The following is a 17,566-nucleotide window of genomic DNA, read 5'->3' on the forward strand; positions in this document are numbered from 1 at the left end:
TTCTAAGTAAATAATGTTTGCTTAAGAAATGATTGCACTTATAATTGTGCACAGTTATGAATGATCAGGGCTTGGGATCTTTCAATGGTAGAAAGACAACAGACAGTAGGTAAGAGCTTGGGGAATTAACAAGTAGAGGTTCCCTGGTCTAGGAATGAGAGAAATTTGAGTTCTCTGAAACAGCAAGATTCTTTGTGTGTTTTTTCACAGGCTTGAATCAGATATTTAAATTGTTTAAATGAACCAAAAAAAGTTATAATTTTAAAAAATTTCCTATTTTCCATCCTATTTACCATGTCATAAAAAATAAATGACACAGCTAATGCTTGTGCTTACAATATGAAGCAATACAGTATTAGTGGTCTGAGTCATTTTTAACTCTTATTATATTTGTTTTCTATTTAGTTTTACATACAAATAAGCATTTGCTTCTAAGTGGTTTTATTGTCATTAGAATGATTTATTTCAGCTTTTGTTTTCTGCTCTCCTTGGATCTTGGACCAATTTTTATATTTATGATAATTTCCAAGACTGGATTAAATATTCTGTTTCTTAAATGGATGTTGGTAGCTTGCTTTACTTATATGTTGGTCAAATGACTGAAGTATGCAAAAGCGAAAAGAAGGATGATGGTAAGATGCCTGACTAAGATTTGAGTTCCTATGCCAAATGATTTACTAATGAGCCACATCCATTCATTATCTATGTCAGATTTGCTTGGTTGGACATGATAGTCCATATGGTATGTTCATAGGCAACTTACATCAATGAAATTACCCCCTCCTCCCCTTTTAAACTTCATTTCCCTTTCTTTTTTTATTCTTCCCCCATCAGTTATCAATTTACTACACTACTTTAAATGTGAAGGTATATCTTAATATTATCAAACGCATATAACTTAGAAGAGTTTGATAATTTTTGATATGTCTTGATGACATTTATCCATGCTTGTGACCAAGTATTATTTACCACCATATAACTAGTTGTACTCTATCTAAAAATAAAATGAGCTATTCTTTTGAAATTTAACATATCCATTTTGTGTATTACACTAAGCCCAAGAAAACTAGTGACAAGATTCATTAAAAAAAATTTACACATACTTTATAACTAAATTGTTCATTTTGCAAAACATATTAGTTACCTTTAAAAAGACAAACTAGTTAATTCTGTAATTGTCAACCCCAACTCAATACAGAATTTTCTTACATTATTTAAAAACAACAACTCTGGAACAAATCTATTCTGTCACATTATCTATAAACACCAATATGTGTGACAGAAAAAAAAAGATCAAATTTGTTTTGGGAAGATTTACTTTTTCCTTCTATTTTTGGACAAAATATTAAAGAATCCTGGACACTAAAGACATTAAGGCACGACTTTTGTATTTAAATCTCTAGCAAAATGTTCTACCGCTCTAGCTGTTATGAATTACTTTGTCTATTGTATGGTTGGTTACTATGAGAGGGTATATTGATGTCTATTCATAAGTGTCTGGTTGATAATAAGGTTATTCATATAAATTAGGTATCTGCTGCCAGCTGAATGTGAAAAAAGGAACATTAGTAAAACAACTTGAAAGGAAGAAGAAGGACGTAAAGTAGGCCAGAGACTGAATTGGGAAAGAGGAAACCTGGGTGAATTTGAGAAAGGATCAAGAGCAAAGGAGCAGATTGATTCAACAAAGAGAAAGAGTAAACACTCTATGTGGAGTCCAGGTCCTGGGTTTGAATCTGGCTCTGCCACTTTCTACCTGTGTGATCGTGGGGAAATCATTTTGCCTCGCCGGGCATCAGTTTCCTCATCTGTAAAGGGAAGAGGTTGAACTAAAAGTTCTTTGAGGTTTCTTCCAGCTCTACATCTATGATTCTATGATCCAATAAGAAAAGCAGGAGAAATGAAAGGACCAGAGAAGAAGCAAGAAGAGGATAAGGACTTGTGCTGAATGAGCATTATTGGAAAGGAAGAGGATGATAAAGAAAGATCACATAGTATCATAAAGTAAGAAGTTGGTCAAAGAAGGGAAAGGGAAGAGGATGTGAGTGTTAAGCCATGAAGAATTGCTAAAAAGCCTAAAAAGTATTAATGGGGAACTAAAAAAGTGAGAGTACTCAGGCATCAACTATTTATTAAATACTTCCTGTGTGCTATTCACTACAGTAGGCAGTGGGAATATAAAGGAAAAACAAAAACAGTTCTTGCTTTCAAGAACCTCACATTCTAATAAGGAAGACAACATGTCTGTACTACATACAAGCTATAAACAGAGTAGATTAAAGGTCATCTGAGGGGGAAGGCATTAGAAGCTATGTGAGAGTTGGAATAACGCCCCCTGCTGGGAGGAACATTTTGTGAGCGGCCTTGGTGTCAGGAAGTGACCTTTGCTTGTGGGTACTGTTGATCAAAGCTACCAGCCAATTAGCTTGGAGGGGTGTGTGTGTGTGTGTGTGTGTGTGTGTGTGTGTGTGTGTGTGTGTGTGTGTATGGCCCTGCTTCCGTTTTTGAGGGAGGCTTCTGGGACGAAGAAGGGGCGAGGGTCTCTCTCTTTTGCCCAGGTTCTTGTTCTGAGTGGAGCTGAGATGCTGGTTCCAACATAGATAGATGAAGGAATCTTGGCCTCTTTCTCTTTCCTCTCCAAATTCTTATGCTCCTTAATAAATAATTAAAAGTCTAAACTCTTGCTAAAGCTTATAATTTATGGTGACCACTCATTAGATTTTTAGCCAGTTTAGCTAGAATTTTAGCCCCTTACAGATAATAACTTTACAGCTAGGAGGAATGGGAAAGGCCTCCTAAAAAAGATGGGATTACAGCTGGGTGCTGAAGGAAGCCAGAGAAACTAGGTGATGGAGGAGAGAGGCAGAGTATCACAGACATAAGGGAGAACCAGTAGAAAGGTAGAAAACCAGGAGATGGAGTGACATGTCTGAGGAATTACAAGAGCACCGGAGTAAGCTACTCTGTAAACTGCATGGAGGAAAGTAAGGTATATGAAGGGTAGAAAGGTAGTAAAGGGCCAGGTTATTAACAAGCATTAAAGACCAAAGAAAAGAGTTTATATTTGCTCTTTGGGGTAGTTTGGAGTCACTGGAGAAAGGCTTCTTTTTCCTATGAGACAAGGAAGAAGGAGATAGTGGGGAGAAGCATCTGAGGGAGGTTGGAAGAGGATGAGTAGATAAGAGGAAGCTCAATTTTCTAAGGCAAGGTTCTCTGCTGAGAGGACGGGAGCACAGAGGGAAGGATAGAGTGGTAAGAGATTTGAGGAAAGGCAATCAATTAGGGAAATGTCAAAGTACTGCCTTACTACATTGAGGGCTTATTTGAGATTACTTAACATAAACTTGTAATGGATTCAGCAGTTGTGCAATTTTCTCCAGCTTCATTCAGCAACATGTAAGAGAGAAAAGGTAGGAGACAGTGTGTATAATTCAAGGTTAAGGCTTGGAAGGGAAGAAAAAAAAAAGGCTTGTACAGAGTTGAACTGGTTTACCAAGGGATAAAATCAGGAAAGGAAAGAGAATGTAGCTAGTATTGGAGTGATAATCTAGAAAAGAAGTGAGAGGCAGGGGAACTGGGAGTCATGATGAGGATGAAGAACAGGGTTGACGGATGGATGCAAGGCAGAGGGAGAGCTGGAATGACAACAGATTATGATCAGATATTTCAGGTACATGAACATGAATCCAAAATACTTGTGGGTGATGGCAAGATCCAGGGCATGACCACCTCTGTAGTTGAGGTGAGATGGAAGAGTACAGTCATAGGAAATGAATAAGATGAGGAATTATGGTATTAGAGTGTTTAAAGGAGTATCAAATAAATATGCTGAAGTCTAATATTTTGAGCATAGGATTGGGGAGAAGAGGAAGACTGTGAGTCAGGCACTAAACTCATTGAGAAAGAAAGACACTTTTCTGGAGGTGGACAGATGACAGGCACCAGAATTTTGATTGTATAATAAATATGGATTGAATGAACCTCAACAACAGAGAGGTTAACTGATTGATGGTAGTGGAGGGAAAGCTCGGAAGTGGCAATAAGGAGGAAAGGATATTCCAATTCCCTCATGAAAACCACCATGTTGGGCTATGAGTCAAAGCACAATCTATGCTGGAAAGTTAAAAAAATTGTTGAGATCAGAAAGAAATGTCCTCAATTAAAACATTTATTGAGTTTTACAGGATTTTCTCTAAAGGGGACACAAGAGGAGTAGCAGTCTAGTGCCTGCTTTAAGGGCTCAGAATGATCAAATGCCTTCCCTAAGGTTACTTAGCTATTAAATATCAGAGCAGAGATACTTGTTACCACTGATAACCCATGTCTCCAAACAACAAATTGACTGAGTTTTCTACTCTATCACATAGACTTTCAGTGAGATGAAAGCAAGGACACACCCTTTAGGGACTGGAATATTAATTGTGCTAAAAGATTTAGTTTTTGAAAAAACTGTATGCTTTACAGTGGATAAAATAATAATTGAGAAAGCAATTAAAGTAAGAACCACCAAAAAAGGAGGGCAGAGATGACCATACTGCGTATTTGTCCCCATTTCCCTATTACAAATCTATTTTCAATTCAGTCAAACAATTGCAGATTTACCAGAAGCTATTTATAATGGCCCCATGAGCCAGGCTACATTAGCATGTAACTGACAGTCTTATAATGGAAGACATTTAATCATATCTTTAGAAAATAGGAAAATTTATCTCAGTTGAAATGCAAAAAGGCCAATACAATTAAAATGGCCTAAATGTGTGGGATGAAAAGATGATTATGTTGTATATACTAAATGATGTATTGGAAAAAAACAACAGTATAGGATTGACACAAATCCCTTCTATGTGTTAACTTTACAGAAATTTTACTGCTCAAGATGCTGTAAAATCTAACATGATGACTAAAAAAACCTGGAACATTATAATTAATTCATTATCGAGCACTAAAATGAATCATCAGGGGAGGAGCTGAAATCTCCTAAAGTCTTTAAAAACAAACAAAAGAAGTTATAAAGTTTTATGAAATATGGCATGTAGCATTGAAAGACAGTATGGGGAGAGAGAGAGCGAGAGCAAGAGCGAGAGCGAGAGTGCAAGACAGCGAGCACGAGTGCTCACAAGCATTTATGAAGTGCTTACTATATGGCAGCTATTGTGCTAAGAGCTGAGGATACAAATATAAGCAAAGAAGCTCTGCCCTCTAGAAGCTTATACTCTAATCAGAGAAGACAATAGGTAAAACATGAAGGAGGGCTTGAAAGGGTAAGGAGGAGACAACTGCAGAGGCATGGTCTGGAGATGGTGTGTAAGGAGTGTGAAGGCCTTGTTTGGTGAAAGAGAAGGTGAAAATTCCCTTTCAGAGCCCATCTTTCTAAGGCAGTGTCCAAGGTTCCAATAGGGGTGGCAATGAGTAGGAGAAGAGGGAAAGGGAATGAAGATAAAGCTGAGCTAGAATACAGGCAGCAACACAGTGTGAGGATGATTGGGTAATCATGGGGAAGTCATTTGACCTTTCTTTGGCCTCTGTTTCTTCATCTGAAAAGTGGTATTTTTGTTCACATACAAGTGAAATATTTATAAATCTTAAAACTTCTGTAAATTTTAATGAATGTGTTATTTTTGCTCCCATATATGATAGTTAGGACTGTTTTTCTCTAAAAGCAGCGTGGCAAACTAAATAAGAATTCAAAGTTTGCTTTAGACTCATTAATTTTTTTTAAATCTTAAAAGTGTTTTATTATTTTCCAGTTATATGTAAAGATAGTTTTTGACATTTCTTTTTATAAGATTTTGAGTTCCAAATTTTCCTCCCTTCTTCCCTTCCCAGCCCCCTCCCCAAGACAGAAAACAATCTGATATAGGTTATATATGTACAACCATATTAAACATATTTCTGCATTAGTCATGTTGTGAAAGAAGGATCAGAACAAAAGGGGGAAATCTCAAAAAAGAAGTAGAAGCAAAAAAGAGTAGAAATAGTATGGTTCAATCTTCATTAAGATTCCACAGTTCCTTTTTCTGGATGTGGAGATCATCTTCCATCATATAGACTCAATTTTTAAAGTAAACTTATCAGTTATCCTATGCAAAATTCAACCACTGCCCCCTCGCAGTGTGGAATGTAGACTCTAACAGGTACTATCTAAGCCTAGACCACTTTTTTTTTTTTTTTTTGCCTAGACCACTTTCAAGTATACACATACACATAAGTACATTGAATATGCTTTGATTGGCCACTGGGTTGTTAATTCTAATCCATATCTCATTTAGTTAATTCACTCATGTCAGCAATGGGTTGTTTAACAGGCAATAGATCATGGTATAAAAAGATCATTCTCATGGTCTTAGAAAATAGTTACACTGTAGAATACCCACTGAGGGAACACTTGCACCTAGAGTCAGTGTCATGCCCCAAAGTAGGTCTTCAATAAATACTCATTAAAATTAATAAATATTACATAATATTTAATGGCTGTTGATTTTCTTTCTTTTTATAGAATTTCCTTTTAGTGCACTGTGGCGGACATTTTCATAAGGAACAGGAGGTATGGCCAGCTTGCTATTACGCCCAATGGAAACATTCCTGTGTTTCCAGGTGGAAACCCAAGCCAGTAGAAGTGTGATGTACCTAGAGGTTCTTCACATCAGGATTCCTGAGTAGGTATGCATGCAAGAATAGATATCACCTAGTTAAATTGGGTTTGATGGGTAACATTATTAATACTGTAAATGTCACAGCTGAAGAGTGCAAAAATGTCCAATATATGGGTCATATTTCTCAAATAATCGAGTGGTAAATATAATTTAATTTCCATCCTTTGGTAAAACTACCACCCTCTTTATTCCTAACACTTTAAAAGGAAATACTCTTCCTGTTAAACAGTGAAATGGGTTACTGGAGGAAGCTGCGGATTTTTTTACCTGGAGGTCTTTAATAATGAATGATAGTAATTTGTTGAGGTAATTTTTAGGTAGAGGAGGATGGCCAATATCATTTGGGGGGATCTCTTCTAGCCTTGTGACTCCATGAGTAACATACATAATCATTCTCTCATAAATGGTAATATTAATTTAAGATTTCATAAGTTGAGGTGGATACTGTTTTAAATCCCATTAGTGTTATCATTCTCTGTCGAGTAAGAATAAACCACACGTTTGGACAAGATTTTTTAAAAAATGAGATCACACTGTTATTCTAAAGTAGACAGCATTCATTTCCTTACTGGATTTTAAGTGCCCATTTAGGTGAACAGAGCTGATTCAGCTTTTTGCTTGAAAAGCAGAATCAATCAGTCTGTCTACTTAATAACAAAGTTACAGAAAACATAAACTGTCCCTGAAAATATATACTTTTAACTACTGCAAAGGTTGTTTATATGCTACTCTATGCTTTTGCATTTTCAGTTGAAAAGCATAAATATTTCTTTAGTTTTGATTTTTTAATACCATATCTTCACAATGCATTTCCAAGAAACTTCCGATCATGTATTTTTCATTATTCTTTTCAGCTGAGTTACACTAATATTTTAATGGAAACATCTGCTAATGTGCATTAAACTTTCTTTAGAGAGTACATGTGAATAATGATGAGTGTTTTACTGTAAAGCATAAACTGTACATGTAAAAATTACTGTGAGTCATTTTTTTAAGCCACCAATAGCAGAGGTCAGCTAAAAAACAATGTGCACAAAACAGCTAAACTGCATGAGGACATTTTAAATTCCAATGGCAATACGACTTCTGAAAATCCTGGTGATTTATCCCTTCCAAATCTTGGCAGATCAGATAAATCTATATTCTGGGTGATGGCTTATTATTGTTCACAGAACAGACAGCAGCCAAAAAAGAAATGCTTACATGGGAGCACGCACTTCATTGTCATATTCTTTATTCAATTTGCACAGGAGGAATTCTAAGTGATCCAAGAACATGGGGCTTTGAGGACAAGATGAAGATTTAACATGGTGTGTGTTCCCTTAGTTTGATAAATGTTCAGTTGTGGTTTAATTATTAACATTCAGTCATTGGTAACACTTTATATAATTTGAAAATATCTCTAACACATAAATATGGGATATTTGATATATTTTCCAGTAACCAAAGATTTAAAATTGGGCCACGCTGAAGTATAGATTCCAGACCAGTGCCTACAATAACTCTCACTGTATATATTTATCTTCCTGATTTCTGAGAAAACATTTTGTATTCTGACATTGAAAGTCTGTATCTTTTAATTGCTATAAAACATAGCTAAGTGCTAGGGTTGCTCTCTCCAAGGGCTGTTACATGTTACTGTAATACACATCCAGGTAACGAGCTAGTATATGATTGAATTCCCTAAACATTGAAATGCTCTTGTAGCCATAAAATACATTAGAGCAAACTTAAGAGCCAAACGATGTCATAAACAGTCAGTAAAAAGAATGTATTTTTGTTTTTTTCAAGTGTTTCACAATGAACTGAAGTCATGTGAAAGAGACAAAACAATGAAAAATAATTCACTAAAATAATAAATTTATTCTACCTTACAAAACAAATTTACCTCTAGATCTAGTTATAAATTTGTCTTTGTGTAAGAAATATTTCTTTACTATATTTTCAATAAATACCAGAGTAATGCCATGAAAAAACTTATGAACCTTTATGAAAGAGGGTTTTTTCTCTTGTGTTTTCAATTTCATAAATTTATAAAGGTAAAAGGAAACTCAAGAAAACTTCCACAGCCATGTTAACATATTAACTAGTTACTATTAGGAACAATTTTTTTCCTGGACAGACATTGCAGATAAATAATGAACTGCTTCCAGAATTTAATAGGAAAAGAAAAATAGGCTGGCTCACATTTGGCAAACTGTGAATCGCATTTAATGACCTCAAACTTTTTCTCTTAAAACAAAACAAAACTGGAGGCAGTGTGGTGCAATGGAAAGAGTGAGAGATATAAAGTTAAAGGGGTCAAAATATACCTGAGACAAATAACTCTGTGACCTGAGGCAAGTCATAATGCAGGGAGGTTTACAATTTCCTCAGTGATGAGAATGGCCTAGAAGACTCCCAAATCCTTTCTAGCTCTAAACCTATGATCTAAAGCTGTGAAGCAAAGATTGCCATGTATCCTAAGCATTAAAGATACAGGTCACCTGAAGGGCACTATAGAGATAGATGCATGGTGGCTGTGAATAGACTGTAGCATATCACCAATGAAGAATTATGTGGGAGAAGTAGCATCAAATATATTATTAGGGATGTATAACTGGAGGAGGAGGAAGATTGGTCATTAACCAAGAGTGTGGGATTACTGATGGATAGCCCACATGCTCCAATGGTACTGACACAATGACAGGAGACTGATAGCAAGCTCCTAAGCATTCTGAATGGATCCTATGGATAATTTTCAGGAGAACATGGAGGACAAACATTATGCAGTATAAAAGATACAGAAGAGTCAGGATCTATTGGAAGGTGTACCCACACTAATGACATCACAGATCCAATAATGATCAAAGCAAATATTTATTTAGTGTGAAATGACTATTATAATAGAATATATAATAGAAATTGCTGCTAAGTTATTTAGGAACCACCCATTAACTAACACCTCTAATATGGCTAAATAAGAATCGACTGGATTCTATTATAAACCAGGCAGTGTTTTTAAAACTATTATAGCATGCTGTTATGACACACTTATCAGATGCCTTATGAAACTGGGATATACTATATCTATGACAGTGATAGGTAGCACAGTGGTAGAGAACTGGATCTGGAGTCAGGAAGACCTAAGTTCAAATTGAATCTCATGAACTTACTAGCTGTGTGACCCTAGGCAAGTCATTTAACCTCTATCTGTATCAGCTTTCTTCTCTGTAAATTAGGGATAATAACATCAACCTCCCAGGGTCACTGTGAGGGTAAAATGAAATAATATTTGTAAAATACTTTAGCAAACCTTAAAGTGCTATATAAATGCTTGCTATTAATTAGTAGCAGTAAACCACTAAAATAATTTCATTTAATATGCCTTGTTTGTAGTGAACCTGTATTTGATCCTAGTGGTATTTAACAATGACAAATATGGACAGAGGTCCAGAATTATTGTGAAAAAGGCCAATGGATTTGGCAGCTGGGTTATTTGTGACCTTTGGGAGAGCAGTTTCAGTGGTTGTAAGATGTGAAAGTATCAAGTGTAGACAACTTTTCCCAGAAGCTCAGCATTAAAGGATAAGCAAATAAGATTACCTGAGGAGTAGCAGGGTCAAAAAACTTTTTTGGTAGATTTTTTTTAAAGATAAAGAGAAGCTAGTTTGTTTATAGGAAGAAGGAAAGAATCTGGTAGAGAAGAAGAGATGGAAGATTTTTATGGGAAGAAGAAAAAGGGTTGGGACTTCAGGGTGCAAGTAAAGGCTTAGAAGGAAAGCATACATTCTCTGAAATGGAAATATGTTCTCTGAAATAAAGTAGAAGAAAAGATAGGTGAAGAGAAGGTGAAAACTGGATAAAATAAGGTTAGAAAAGTCTTTTTTTTTTTTTACTAGAAAGAGTAAATTTATTTTATGTAATTACAAAGGAAGTGAACTAGGACCAAAGAGCAGAAGCTATGTGAAGCCTGATTTAAACTCATAAGGAAGAACTTCTTAATCATGAGTTTTATCTGGATATAAAATGGGTTGCCACAATAAGTAAAGAGCCCACTACAATGGGATGTATACAATTAGAACCTTGATGATCAGTAATGTTGTAAAAAAGGATTCAACTTCTTGGTTACAGAATAGTAAACAAAAGATACAATCATCATTTTGGCAAAGCTTTGCTTCCCTAGTTGTAGCCTTAGTAAAGCATTTGAGGTAACAATTCATTAAGCCACAAATTCCTTTAGAAATTTCTATTCCCTCTTCCCACTCCAGCGCACGCACACACACACACACACACACACACACTGGTATTTTTTAAAAGCCCAAGCAACTTAATGATATTTATTCATATGACTTAAGAAAGCATAACTTTAAGAGTATAACAAAGAATATTGATATAATATACTTCTAAATGAATTTTAAAATGTGTGAATTAATGAAACTTATTTTTCAAAATATTTCTGATCTTATGAATTACTTTAAATGCAACATTGAATAAAGTTAATTTTAAAATTTAAAATTGATAAAGAAGAGCTAGTGGGGCAGCTAGATGGCGCAGTGGTTAAAGCACCGGTCCTGGATTCAGGAGTACCTGAGTTCAAATTCGGCCTCAGACACTTGACACTTACTAGCTGTGTGACCCTGGGCAAGTCACTTAACCCCCATTGCCTGCAAAAAAAAAAAAAAAAAAGAGCTAGTAGTAAAGTGACAGAGGCAGAACTGGAACCCAAGTACTGTGATTTCAAATCCAGGACTCTTTCCCATAGTCCTCGAAATATTCTCTTTTCTTAGAGAGTAAAATGGAGGAAATGCCTGGAGGACTTTGTCACCCCTTGGGAAAATTCAGAGAATTTCTTGAGTGGAAAATATATTCCTCAAATCAAAGGCACAAGTACCTTTTTAGAAACCCCGAGTGTAGAATTTCTAGGGGAGACTTTAATGTGGCTGGAAGGGGAGTCAAGAGCTCCCATGGAAGGGTTCCATGGAAGAATACAAAGGACAGAATGAAAGCTACAATATGGGGCACCCTGGTCTGCTTCTCTGGTGCCAGATTAATGAATTCTGAGACCAAAATCAGGTCAGAAGACAACTTTAATTGGCTCCATTGGACTACCTGAAGGGTTTGATGGGTTCCCAGAGGATGACTGAGAAGTGTGGGTGGATACACCATTGTAGGGGGTCTCCCTTCACTCTTTCTTGTGCTCTTTTATCTCAGAGGAATGGCTACTCACAGATTCACAAAATATCACTTAATCTAACTTGTTCATTTTGCTGTTATGGAAATAGGGCTCCTTTTTCTTCTCTCAAGAAGGAAAGTGACTTGCCTAGGGTCACACAGGAATGGAAAAGCTAAAAAGCTTAAACTGTATAACGCCAAGTTCATTGTTCTCACTATGCTACACTTTCTCCCTGAGTCAAGTGCTGAGTCTCAGTTACATCTCAATGGAAATAAAATCCACCAATACTGATTATTTGGCATGCAGCTCATAAATCAGAATGGCACAGAAGACTTTAGGCTAACAAGGTTTGGTTTCACCTTGGTCTGTTAAGACCTAAAAACAGGTCTTTGGTTTCCTCTGTAAAATTAGAAGGATGGACTAAATAATATCCAATCTCCTTTATTTATAGCTCTGAGACTCCAGCACTTCTTGGTTTCTATAAAAATGCTTGAACAAGCATCTTGCTTACTATTGCTCTTGCATAAAATTAAAGAAATGGAGATGAAAGACACCTCACAGGTCATCTAGGTCCCACCTTCTTCAACTGTGGGTTGTGATCCCATATGGAGTCATGTAACTGGATGTGAGGGTGGTGAAAAGTTTGGCAACAGTAAAAGGTTATGTATACCTATTTTATATACCTATATTTCTAAGGTAGTGTAAAAATTTGTCAGGTGAAAAGGGTTCGCGAGTGGAAAAAATTAAGAAGCCCTGATCTAGGCCAATTTCCTCATTTAAGATTATATAATCTGTTCAAGGATCACATTGAAGGAATACAGTGACATGGATACTTGAAAGGAATAATAGTAATATTAAAGAACCATATTCATTGGTACTATGTTGAGAGGTATGAAGCCTACACAATACAGTAGAATGTCCCTGCCCTTCATCTACTTAGTTAGGGAGATGAAACACACAGATAATTGAAATGATTTAGGAATACATTCAAACCACATTTACAAAGTAGGGAGGTAGTTTATGGCATGGGCATGCATAATAACCCCATGCAAGCTCTCAATAAGGTAACACTGAAATCTGAGAATATTGCAATCATACTGATCCTATCAAGTCTCCTGTTTATTGGGGTGGGGGAGGGCAGTGATGAGGTTGATAGCTTTGACAGTCAACCGCCTGGGGTATTAACAAAGGATACTATATTATTAATATCACAGGTGCTAAGATAAAATTTACTTAGAAATGTTTGCTCTTCAGACTGAAATAAACTATAGTACTTTTTAGAAGATCATGGAGGAGACAACATGCTAGCACATGTTTCAGTGAGATTAGAGAAAAATGAAATGGTAATGGCATTAACTGGGAGACACATCAAAATTATTTCACTCATTATTCTAAAGTAGTTAATATCAAAATGTTATCCTGTTACATTACACATGGTATCTCTTGGCTTAGTTTTGCATACTACCAAACTAACTCAGAAGAGAAAGCAATGCTGTTCCTTTGTCTTTTAAGAACAGTATTTAATTCCCATATAACAATGAACACCTATTTGTCAAACAGATGAAAAGTCCTTGACAGTAGAAGCATTTTGTACAACTGGGTTCTGAGTCAGAGTATGTGTGCTGTATTCAATCTCAGGGGCATAGAAATCTAAGCAATTTTCTTGTATTATTAATGGAAGTCACTGTATTATTAATAATATGCCTGGAACTAAAATGTAAATTATTAGGACACATTTAAATCTATGTCTACAATACTTGGGCAAAATGTTGATGTGTTTCTGATATTGTTTTACTGAAATACCATAGAAAATGTCTTCAGGTATAAAAACCAGCCCAAGTGGACTTAAAGATAACAATAGAGAGGTACCTTATTAAATAAATGTTTACCATTCACCAAATTAGACCAGGTATTACAGCAATGTGCAAAGAATGTCTTCAACTATGAAACAAAGTATGGTAATTTGGACACTAAACAACATGGCTGGTTTGGAAGGTGTTAAGTGAGAATCAAATGGAGTGATGATAGAGTTAAAGATTATGCAGGGATGTTGTTCCTTAATTTGGAGATTATCTAGGCTCTCCCTTCTTTCTCTTCAGAGTGACTCACCTTTTGGACATATCTCTCTGTTCACAAAACCTTTACTACAGTATACACAAGTACAAATAAGAGGTGCTAAAACTCAAGCATGTCAGTTTTGATTTTTATCATGAGCCTCAGTGATAAGGTTTGATGGAGAAAGGAAGTGACAGCTCCTGGCTAGTGTTGTTTTGGAGTTATCTACAGATTTTAATTATTCATGCTATTCCTATTTTGTGTTACCACAGAGAGTCAAAGGCTGTTTTTGTTAACAGGATTATGCTGATGTCCAATTGCATGATCTTTTTTTTTCCCTGAGAGCTACTCTAAAATAGCATTTCTCAAACTTTTCCACCTTTACTTGAAACCATACCTTTGCAGCACCTTTACAAAATCCTCTAAAATCAACATTGTTAAAGCTGATTAAATCACACAATGTAAAGTTCATTAAAGCAAACAAACAACTTGGGGGTGTTTCAGGGTTCCTTGAAGAACAGCTTGAGAATTACTGTTCTAAAATGATACATTTTTAATGGTCTGGATCAAAATGGTTTTATCCTGGGAATAAAAGATGAGGAAATGACAATAATTCTGATTACATTACTATTAAAATATAAGCATATAATTGAAAGATTTGAGCTCACTGGTAGAAGCTTAATGCTTAGAAAAGCTATTCCTATGTGCTCTTGTCCATTTCCAAGTTCAAATAAAGATGATCTCAACAACCTATAACAACTTAATAAAATATGATTAAATAAAAATAATTGCAATCTTTAACTTTCTTGAACTATTCCTTCTCCTTTATGCTTTAAATTCTTGTTTATGGATTAAGGATGAAGTGGATTTTGGGGGAAAAAAACACTTATGAAATCAAATTAGAGGGCAATTTGTTAGTAATGACCAAACTCTAAATTCAGTAACACAATCACTTAAAAATCAACTACATTCCTGGTAAAGATAATTTAAAACACCAGACAATTATAAAAAAATCTTATGAATGTCTGTGCTATATATTAGTTTATACTCAAATGAATAGAAACATAAATTTTCATCACAGCAATCTACAATGTTTACTTTTATTGTCAAGTTGTAAAATTATTCTTGAGAATAAAATGGTTTATGTTTGAGAATAGAAATATCCTACATTTTTAATCATACAAAGTACTTTCAAAGATATGTTATTTCTGATTGATGTGCATTTTTTAATTTTCAGGTGATTGTCTAAGAGACAAGAAATGTAAATGAAACAACCATTTCTTTTTATAATCTACCTTAGGGAATAAGTTATAGTACATAATGATAGCACCTACCAATATAAAGGATAGCTAAGTTACAAATGGAGACAAAACACTTTTAAAAGAGCATAGGATACATAAAGCTTTAAAGAAGAAATACTATATGGGAGGATCTAATTAGCTACATATTTATTTTCTCTGTTTTGCTTATATTTTGGACTTGATATGAAGTTTTTGTGAATAGAAACTCATTTTAGCTACAAGTTGGTAAAGGACATAGCAATGGGATATACACAATATTCATTCAATTGTTTTCCTTCTAGTTTTTGCCTTACTTCAGATGATCAGTGTGGAGGTTCTTTCCATCATTAGTCTTCTCTTAGGGAAAGCAGGGTGGTTTGGTGAAAAATGTTGGACTCTGATCAGGAGCCACAAGTTCTAATTCCAGCACCATCATTTACTAGCTGTGTAGCTTTGGTCAAGTCCCTTAACTTCTCAAAGAGTAAGTTTCCTCCTATGTAATGTACTACTATTTGTAATACTACTACTTATACTATCTACTTATAGATGATTGTTGTCAGGAAAGAACTTTGCCAACCTATACATTAGTGAGAGTTATAGAAATGCGATATATAAAAAAGTTCTTCTCATCTTCTGAATTTCATCACTTAATGTTTATGTTACTCATTTAACATGTAGCATATGTGGCGTTGTATTATTAGCTATCTGTTTTAACCCTCAAGGCAAAGACCATGCTTTAACCTCACTGGATTTGTCAAATGGTCCTCAAAATTATGGACTGTCAGATTTATGTATTGGTATAAGCCATTAAACATTTTGGTTTGATTATAATTTTACCTGTACCCAATAAAATCAAGAAAAAACATGAAAAATGTCTATGTTGAATATACTAATGCTAGAGACACATATCTACTCAACAACCAAACAGATGTTCAATAAGCATAACACTTCACCAGTCCCGTATGTATATATCTTCTCCATATCATTGCATGTTTCCTCCCTCATTAGACTGTAAGCTACTTGAAGCAGGTCCTGGGTTTTTTGACTTTCTTTGTGCTACATAGTAGGCACTTAAATGATACATGACATGGAGAAAATCTATGGACTTTCAATTCAATAACAGCAGGAAGTGTTCGCTATAAAATACCTCTATTTCATACAGCAGGTTACACAGTGCTCTCTAACAACAGTTGTTTAATAAACATTTGTTGATTGACTAAATAAAAATCAAAGAATCCTTGCACTGAGAAATTTCTCTTTTTTTTTACTCTTTCTGGTTTAGGTATCAACACCATATTTGTCTCATAAAAGGAATTTGATAAGATTCCTTCTTCACCTATTTTTCCAAATAGTTTGTATAGTATTGGAATTAATTGTTTTTTAAATGTTTGGTAGAATTCACTTGTAAACCCATCTGGTCCTGGAGATTTTTTCTTAGGGAGTTCACTGATGGGTTGTTCAATTTCTTTTTCTAAAATGGGCTTATTTAAGGATTTCATTTCTTCTTCCGTTAATCTGGGTAGTTTATATTTTTTAGATATTTATCCATTTCATTTAGGTTGTCAAATTTACTGGCATATAGTTTAGCAAAAGAGCTCCTAATTATTGCTTTAATTTCCTCTTCATTGGTAGTGAGTTCACCCTTTTCATTTTTGATGCTGATGCACTGAGAAATGAAAGATGGTAGAGGCATCTATCCTAAGGAGTGCCTCCAAGAAGATAATTTTGTTTAGTATGATAAGTCTAACACAATGTTATTACTAAATAATTCAAAGCCTAATTAAAAAATCCCTTATAACCATTTTCTTATTCTCGCTTAAGATTAAGAAAATAGCCAATTTGGAAAGCACAAACTAAAAGTTTCCTAAAAAATTCACTAGCTACAATATAACCTCATACTCTGTAGAAGGAACAAAACTGTTCCATTGTAAACACAAAGGATAATTAATATTCTTATATTCTAATATGCCTATGCATCACTCATTATGTAAAAAACATGGAAAAATATTTTGATACAATACAAAACTAAATCCGTGAATATACAAATGAACAATTGTCATTTCTCTTTTTTTAGATATTTCTTTTTAACTTTTGTTGCTAGAGAGGACAGCAAACTAGAAGGACTAGGATGGCTGTGGATAAGCAGGAAAACAAAAGGTTTAGGAACAGCGTTACAGAGTAAAGGCATGAAAATTAATGATAATACAAATACCCACATGGTTGGACACATTTTAGGACAGAATGAAAACAAAATGTGTCTGACTAAACTTAGATGCTAGTTTTGGGAGATTTTCAAGTTAACTTCAATTTTGTTTAGGGTGATACCATTTCTACTGAAAATATCGAGGTGGACAGGTCATTCATTCTTTCATAAATGGATCTAAAGATAACTTTAAAAGCAAAATCAAGAAAAACTAATTCTG

At 34.9% G+C, this 17,566-nt stretch overlaps 1 protein-coding gene across 2 annotated transcripts in view; it reads right to left on the reverse strand.

Annotated features, from left to right (window-relative positions):
• The window catches only part of WDR7 (WD repeat domain 7), a 454,202-nt gene that overhangs the window by 90,335 nt on the left and 346,301 nt on the right, over positions 1-17,566 (reverse strand). The window lies entirely within an intron of this gene.

The sequence above is a fragment of the Dromiciops gliroides genome, chromosome 1, assembly GCF_019393635.1.
Source record: "Dromiciops gliroides isolate mDroGli1 chromosome 1, mDroGli1.pri, whole genome shotgun sequence".
NCBI lineage: Eukaryota > Metazoa > Chordata > Mammalia > Microbiotheria > Microbiotheriidae > Dromiciops > Dromiciops gliroides.